Genomic DNA, 9,395 nt, shown 5'->3' with positions numbered 1-9,395 from the left:
CAGTGAAAATTTTGAAAAGTTCCCCCAGTTCTGAAAAAATTCGATAAATTCGACATGGGGTCGAGAATAAAAAAAAACAAACCACAGACTGTCTAGGGGACGCAACTCAACCTATTTTTACTCTAAAAAAAAATTTACCATCATTTTGTTTCCATTTTTTTGCTATTTTTTGGCTATAACTCTCTAAAAATGCTTTATAGTTATTTCCCTTACAAACCTGAGCAACGCCGGGCGATACTGCTAGTACACACTACAACTCTATAATTTTTGATATCAATGAAATATATACGTTTCAATACAAAAGTGCAATTTATGACTACAGAGAGCGTATTGCATTTATGCATAGAAATATATTCATGTAATATAATAAGTAATTAGGCTACAAATTGAATACATGATACTTCTTGGTGACATGAATATAAAAGGCAATAAATATCGGATTATATGGAGTAAAATAATTAATATTATAATCAGTGTAAATACAAGTGCATACTTTGTATTAGATGTCTATTTACGGCACATAGCATATTGCATATAGTAGTTTAAATTTTGACACAAGGCCAACAATTTCGGGGGAAGGTGGTCTATGTAATTCATCCACTGTTCAACTAGTACTTATTTCATCGACGTTCAGAGGATGAAAGGTAAAGGTGACATTGATGAAATTTGGACTCAAAACACGAGGACAGATGCGGTGCCGCTAATTATTTTGACCTGCATATCATATATGTTGAGATAAAGTAGAAAATTAATTTGATTATCAGAATTTAGGAACATAAATGCTTTAGATGAATATTATGAGAAAAATAAGACAGCAAAATAAATACAAAAATAAACAAAACGGCACTCTTCAAATACGCAGTTTGACTCCTCTTGAAGCATTACCAAGTAAAGTTTCTTTGGTTTATTTGTTAAAAAGAACTGTAATTGCGTAAATAGCTTCTGCTCGGAGGCAGGCACTTCAAATATCGTTTGTTTTACCAAATTTTAATTTCTAAATTATGTTAGACGGCAAAACGCTAAAATCTCTAAAAAATAAATCAATGTCTAAACACATAAGTAGTTGTACAAGAGGCAAAAAAATTGAACAATGCGGAGAATAATTAAGAAAAGAAAATACACATATATTTAATTCGGAAGAGAATGACAGTAAATATAACCTCAACCACAACACTAGAGACATTTTAAGTTCCCAAATACTACGATACTTTCATATAGTAATTGTGTGAAAACGAATCAATAACAAGTCTTGGTTTCAAATAATTGAAGAGACATAATCTAGTACGAATATTTGTAGAGTAAGCTGCACTCTGCTTGAAGAGCATCTCGAGAGACACAGAAAGTGTCACAAGCATGGACCAAGATTGTTACAAATGATTTTTGTACTGGAAAACCCTAGCCGAGAAGTACATTCCCATCTCACGTAGAGTTGAGAAACTTACACTGGTATTTCTTTTTCTAGGAGAACCTAATCAAGGTAAAAATTGTAAATGTACCGCCTGAACTAGAGTCTTTGTAGAATGATAGTTTTGGTGACATGCTTGTGGATTTTTATGATAAATTGTGAGGTATTGCACCTTAGCATGTTGCCAAGAATCGAAGATTTTGAAATGAAAGTTGGGTTGAGATGCAGCTGGAAATCCTGATTTAAATAGACATTATGTAAGATCTCCAACCTATTACTGACAGTGGACAGCATCAACTTCAGGTAGCTGGTGAGAGTAAATGGCCGAAATGGCAAAATTGTAGAAACAGATCATTTCAGGGGCTTCTCAGGAAATTAACATAAAGCAACAGTTGAATGAAGGCCTGAATGTAGACATTCATGACAATATACCCACCGATACAAAGATCTATAGTAATAGTAACAATCACAACACCAAATACGAACAGCAGTAACAGCAGAAATCTGCTTAACCACAACAATAATTTTTAAAAGCTTGCTGTAATAAATGTTTCAAATTTTTCCACAAAGGCGGCAATTTGAGGGAGGGAATGAATCGATTACATTCTCTTACTTTATCGACTCCCGAAAGGGCGGAATTTGAACTCAGAACGTAGCGACGGGCGAGACACCGCTAAGCGTGCTAACGATTCTGCCAGATCGACGCCTTGGGTGTATGCTGTAATAATAAAAGCAGCGTTTGCAATAACGATAGTAACAAATTTCTCAGAAGAAGAACTGCCGTTATTGGGTACCAATACACCGACAACAACAATAACATCAAGACTTAAGACAGAGCTCAATTATGAAACAAAATACGAGCTTTCACGAGACGTGATTTAATGTTATCCGTGCAGATATATCATCTGCCGAAGATGATGAGATATACACTAAATGGCAAATATTGCCCAAATAAAATATAAAAAAAAGCAATATCATGCCAACAAAAATGCTGGGGGTTACTATCGAAATGGTGTTTTGCTTTTGAGCTACTATGAACCAACACCAACTCTAACAGCAGCTGCATAAGTACGACTGACATATCTATCATCATCAACACTACAACCACCACCTGCCACTTTGACGAAACCCACATCGAAATTTTCTTGTTTTCTTTTTGTGAAAGTAGGGGTCACTGCGGCTCGGTAATTATTACTAAATATCTAGTCGATTACAATTAACCTTTCTGTCTGTGGTCAGTGGAGTTATTTTATCACTGCAAATCTGAAAATAATCTTTTTCTGGTTTATTACCTGGAATTATCCTGTAGATATTTCATAACTGAATATAAATGCCCAAAGTATGACTGTATTCTGTAATAGACAAAGAAGACGTAGACAATGTACTTAGGTGTTTCATCCACACTTTCATATGTTCAGCAGTTACTGTATTCTGCTTCAGCATATACTCTTTCACTCGTTTCATCCATGCGATGTTTTCTAAGGTTTCTGGTGTAATAAATTTGATGCCTAAAAGAGAAATCCTTCTCTTATAACGCTTAGATATCTGTTACTCAAACACATTGCGAATTCCCCAAGTCAATTTATATTGAAAACAAAAGTAGAACTAAAGACTTGGTCGAAATTGCTACTAGTGAAGCGGGGTTGTATTTTGTCCCGTTTTCTGCTTCTGATAACGATCAATTTCATCCTGTGCAAAGTGATTGAATACACTATATATGGAATTGCACAAAGACCGAGAAAACTGAATGATTTGGATTTCTCAGACGAATTTGCGTTACTAAGCTCACAAAGACATATGCAGTAGATGAGGATAGATAGCCTATACAGTTTAGAGACGAAAGCATCTCTGCGGATTAGTGCTGGAACATGAACGCTATATCATTTGTTGGAGTTCAAACAAAAACCTATCAAACTCGGTCACCACGGAAAAGCAATTTTCTACGAAGTTGATGCAGAGATTGAAGTAAAACCAGGGCAGGTGCAGAATTGTTAAGTATTCCAACGACATGAGTGGAGGTAAGGAGTTGTTTGGAAATGGCTCATTGACAGTTGTGCTGATAGCAGTAGAGGATCTAAGAAAGAGAAAGTGAGGTGCATTTCTTACAATCATTCCTACATGGAAATTCATATATTTAGTTTTAGTGAACTTTATTCTTAGAATTTTCATAGCTGTATTTTATCCTAAAATTAGGCTGAAGTCAATGCACTGCCATATATCAGGTAATTTAATTCATGCTGCATTGTGCTATGTATTCCTATATCCTTAAGTAAGTGCCTAGCCATGGTACTTTATTCGGGTTGTTTGTATGTGTATAGAGTCGGGCTTTCTCTCCGCTTTTGCATGGTTTTTCATCATTCCAAATCACGGCTGATTATGGGAATCAATGATTATATTTAGTTTCAATATTTTAGCTATATAGCCTTATTGGATAATTTTTCAGTTGTTTTGAACGTGTTATCATCAGTTAAAAGTGACAAATCACTCATGAAATATTTAGTTTTTTTATTGTCATTGCAACATTAATCCAATTTGAACCATAACCTCCCAGAATAATATCAGTTTGTTAAACGCCTATAAATATCTCATTATCTGTTTGTAGCGTTACTTCTATTATTTATATGCACATTCCATAGATCTTTTATATTTTTAGTGACTAAATCTTGTAACTCTGTTATGCATTCTTATATCCCCCATTTTAGATAAGATTGAAGAAGAGAAAACTGTGATTGATATGGTCTTCAGAACTTCCTCATCTTCAGTTACATGTTTATTCCTTATTGTATAATTTCGGAGTTATGCAATGAAGGCTTTTGTCATGGTTTTATGTATTGCTTGCCTCTCAGTAACACAAACACACACACACACACACACACACACACACCACACACACACACACACACACACACACACACACACACACACACACACACACACACACACACACTCGAACTTGCACTTGGCAGGAAATGTAGTGTATAAATAGAGCTCATCAAAAGGCTTTTCTTGTCAAAGTCGGAACACGAGACATTGTGCATTCTAGTTGGGATTAAATGGTTTCTAGGCTTTCCTCATCATTCTCAATGATGTCTAATGACATCAAACAAAGGTCTGCCAAATATTGTAAAATACTGAAAAATACAAATATAAGAGCTATAAGACGCAGTTTTATGGAGTGGTTTTGGAAATAGTCAATGTGACTACTTGGCTAGTATCGCATTTTATCGACCCTGAAAAGATAAAAGACAAATTAGATTCTGGCGGGATATGTAACGAGATAAACACTGACGGCATTGTGAATAAATTGTTGCTGTAAAAATTGGGAAGCTGTTTCTTGCAATGTACGCAAATATGAGTAGTATATTTCCGTTCAAGTCGGCCGGGAAAGCATTAAGAATAGATATACATTGCATCGTTAAACACACGCGCTCGCACACACGCGCTCGCACACACGCGCTCGCACACACACGCAAACACACGTATGTGTGTGTATATATATATATATATATGTATATATATTTGTTTATATATATAGCAAAAAAGAAAATGGAGGGGATACAAAAATGACATACATCAGACTGTAAACATTGTATTATGTCTATTTATTCTAAAACATAGGGAAGTATTATTAGAATACATACACATGCAAAGACTGTGTGTTACACGCATATGTACTAGTAATACATAAAAGATTTCCTTAATACATAAAAGTAATATATATAAAAGAGACCAGTTCCTTACGGCCGTTTCTGCCAAGAGGCCACGATGTTCTCCATGCTATCTCCATCTTTTCAGTTTTCTGTAGGGATGGGTAGACAAAGTTTGGATGTTGAGTTTAGCTCTAGGCTTCTTCAGAAGGTCTTAATGATGAGGAGATCTAATGCATACAAGAATCAGTTACCAATAGGTACAATATATTTTTCTTATTGAAGAGGGCATAAGAATAGGAGTAAAATGTGAGACGACTACAATCCAGAAAAGCACCATCCACTAACAAGCATCTAGATAACATTGAACAAGAACTATGGAGTACCATTAAAAACATCAAGTTCAAGAACCACCCTCGCAGACAGAACTCGTACCAGAGAAAGTTGAAAGACCTGATATGAATTTTAGACACCAAAAATAGAATTTTAACGCATTCGGACAAAACTAGAGTTATCTACAATATCGACCCCAACATATACCACGAACAGTATAAGGTAGTGCCTATTAGCACACTAAAGAAAATAAACCTAGAAACCAGAAATATAATGCTGGATTTTAATTTAGGAGATAAGACAGAACCATTTACTCAAATTAGACCCCGCATAACAATTAAGTACCACAAGGAAAACTCCCTAAATAAAATGCAGGTTAAATTACTATGAGTAATACCCAAAGTGCACTAGACTGGTTCTCCAATATTCAGATAGGAAATAGATGTAACCAAAACTTCATACAAATCGATATACAGAACTACTACTCCTCTATAAACACTATTGTTCCTAACAGTGCTCTCAATCTCTCCAGGAGATACACTAACCTACATATGAGGGAGATAAACGTGATACTGCTCGAAAGACTTATCGAATTTGATATCAAAGTATGGGCGAGGAAAGATACACCTGACCTCTTTAATATCACAACGGACTCGCCAGACTCAGCGGAAGCGACAGACCTCATAGATTATATATCTTGGATGATATAAGTAGAGAATTCCCAGAATTTACTGGAGGTCTATGTAGAGATGACACACTATTTTTGTCAGGATCTTTTCAAATAGAATACCTTGAACTAATTAAGAAATGATTACATAAATTCTTTAATAAGTTTGGCCTATCCATTACTACAGAAAATGAAAACTACTCTATGAACTATTTAGAGGTAAATTACAACTTAAATACCGGACTCCATGAGCCTTATATGAAAGAAAACTCTACCTTGAGATATATAAATAATTCTAGTAACCATCCCCAGCAAATAAAAAGTGCCTTACTAAGTAATATAAGTAAACTGATTTCAAACCTCTAATGAAGAGATCTTTGATAAAAGCAAGGATAGGTATAACATATCACTATAAAATGCAGGCTATAAAGAAAAAAAAGTGAATTTTTCCCGAGAAACATTAATGGTAATAATAATAATACTATAGACGGTAGTTGGGCTAGGACTAAAACTGTGAACTATAATAATGCATTTAAAGCAAATAATAATAATAATAATAATAATAATAATAATAATAATAATAATAATAATAATAATGATAATAATAATAATAATAATAATAATAACAATAATAATAATAATATAATAATAATAATATAATAATAATAATAATAATAATAATAATAATTATTATTATTATTATTATTATTATTATATATTATTATTATTATTATTATTATTATTATTTATTATTATTATTATAGAAATAAAAATAAAACCAGAAACAATACACATAACACATAAACTCAACAACGGAAATAATGAAAATGTTACTATCTGGTTAATCATCCCTTTCTATATGCAAAATGAAGAATAACATAGTCAAACCAATATTTAGATTACTTAATAAGCATTTTATAAACGGGAAAAACTAATACTGGAAGATAATTAATAACAAAACAATAAGAATACGATACAGTTTAACGCATAACCTGGCTACCATCATTTCCTCAATAAACAATAAAAAGATGGACAATTTCTATCTAGTAGGAAAATAACAGCAATAATATGCACACTAGTAATAACAATAACCACAATAACAACGACAACAACAACAACAACAATAATAATAATAGTAATAATAATAATAATAATAATAATAATAATAATAATAATAATAATAATAATAATAATAAATGCCCTGATGCAGTACCAGGCAGTGGCTCTCATGGCTTCTGATCTTAACTGATTGGAAGTGTTATCATGTACATTGTTTTGTCTTGGTATAAAAGATGGGCTACATCAAATATTCTGCTCAATGCCACAGATTTGCTTGTCAGTTGTTTGACCTTAACCAGTTGAGCATGTCCCTTAGTGGCTGACGATATGTGCATCTCTGATCACGAGCAGAAGTAGTGGGGGAGCATCATAGCCATGTGTTGAGAAGGATTCTTTGGGGTTTGAATAATTCACCTCTGGAAACATGGGTGTTTCGTTCAACGTCCTTAAACAACCCTTATTCAGGGACCTTTTGAGCAGGATGGGTTACTCGATCTGAATAAAATTATAACTGGGCTCCACCTGCAAGGTCATGTGCTGTTTATCTTGATATGAGATCACCATGTCGCGCACATATGGTTGTGATGCATGTGCCTGGTGTACCTTTATCAGACGGGTAGTCATGATGGGTATACTGGGCTTCGTATATTTTACCCCAGTGTCACTTTGATGGCATGAACTGCTCTCTCACTCAATAATAATAATAATAATAGGTATCAACACTTTAGCTGTCCCAGTTATAAGTTACAGCTACAATATCCTTAACTGGACACGAAATGAACTGTCCAAAATAGATAGGAAAACAAGAAAAATACTGATAGGATCTAGGATGCATCACCCAAAATCTGACATAGAAAGACTATATATACAACGTATAGAAGGTGGTAGAGGCCTTACACTGCTGGAAAACTACTATAAAATAACCACCATAGGACTACAAATATACCTACTTCAGAAAGAAGGAAAACTGATCCAGATGGCAGCAAAACACGAGCAAAACAAAAAATTGTTCTCAGTATTTAAGGAAGCTGACAAATACAAACAAGAAATCATACCACCTAATAAACACGAAGAAGAATAAGAAGATGATGAAGAAACAACAAAAGCTATAAAACAAATGAAATCCAAGCTAAAAATAGAACAGCAACGAACCATGATAAAACGATGGCAAGAAAAACCCCTTCATGGTAAATACTGCACTAAACTAAACGCAAAAGAAATAGACAAAGAAAAATCCCAGCAATGGTTGAGAAGCTCAGGACTCAAAGCAGAAACAGAGGGATTTTTAATTGCAGCACAAGACCAAAGCCTCCCCACCAGAAATTACCAAAAACATGTAATGTAAAGAAATATTACAAGTAACTGCAGAATATGTGGGGATGGACAAGAAACAATAAATCATATTATCTCTAGCTGCCCAGTCCTGGCTAAGAAGGAATATATTCACAGACATGACAGAGTTGGAACCTACATACATTGGAAGCTATGCCAACATTATGGAATAACAACAGAAAAAAGATGGTATAGGCACACACCAGAAAAGGTCACAGAAAACGAGAAAGCAACCATACTCTGGGATATGCCGATACACACAGATAGAGAAATTAAGGCCAACAGACCAGATATAGTTGTCAGAGATCATGAAGAAAAAAATGCTTTCTAATTGATGCATCAATACCGGCAGATGACAACGTGTCTCTAAAAGAAATGGAGAAACTCTCAAAATACAAATACCTGGAAATAGAGGTAACTAGAATGTGGAATCTGAAAACAGAAACAATTCCTATCATAGTAGGTGCATTAGGCATGATAAAAAATACATAAAATATATAAAATATATAAAAAATATTCAGACGAATACATAACAAAAACACCAGGACTTACAAACACATATAACATACAGAAAATTGCACTACTAGGCACTGCACACATCCTACGCAGAACACTTTCCATACAATAACCATCAGAGCATCACAACAAATCACAGCACATACCCAAGGCACACAGAGCTGCGCTCGGCAGTGAAGTGAAAGCACGCTATAAAAATAAAACTACTGAATAATGATAATAATAATAACAGAAACATAATAACAATTTTCAAATGAATAATAATGATAATAAATACAATAACAGCAATAATAATAGCAATGCTAATAATAATGATACGATTAATTGCAATAGTAACCACAACAATATCATTATTAATATCAACAATGGCCTCAGGACTAATAATGTAATACATGACAATACCCATAATGTAAACACCACACATCTATATAGAACC

This window comes from Octopus sinensis, linkage group LG3 (assembly GCF_006345805.1).
Source record: "Octopus sinensis linkage group LG3, ASM634580v1, whole genome shotgun sequence".
NCBI lineage: Eukaryota > Metazoa > Mollusca > Cephalopoda > Octopoda > Octopodidae > Octopus > Octopus sinensis.
This window is presented reverse-complemented; position numbering follows the sequence as displayed.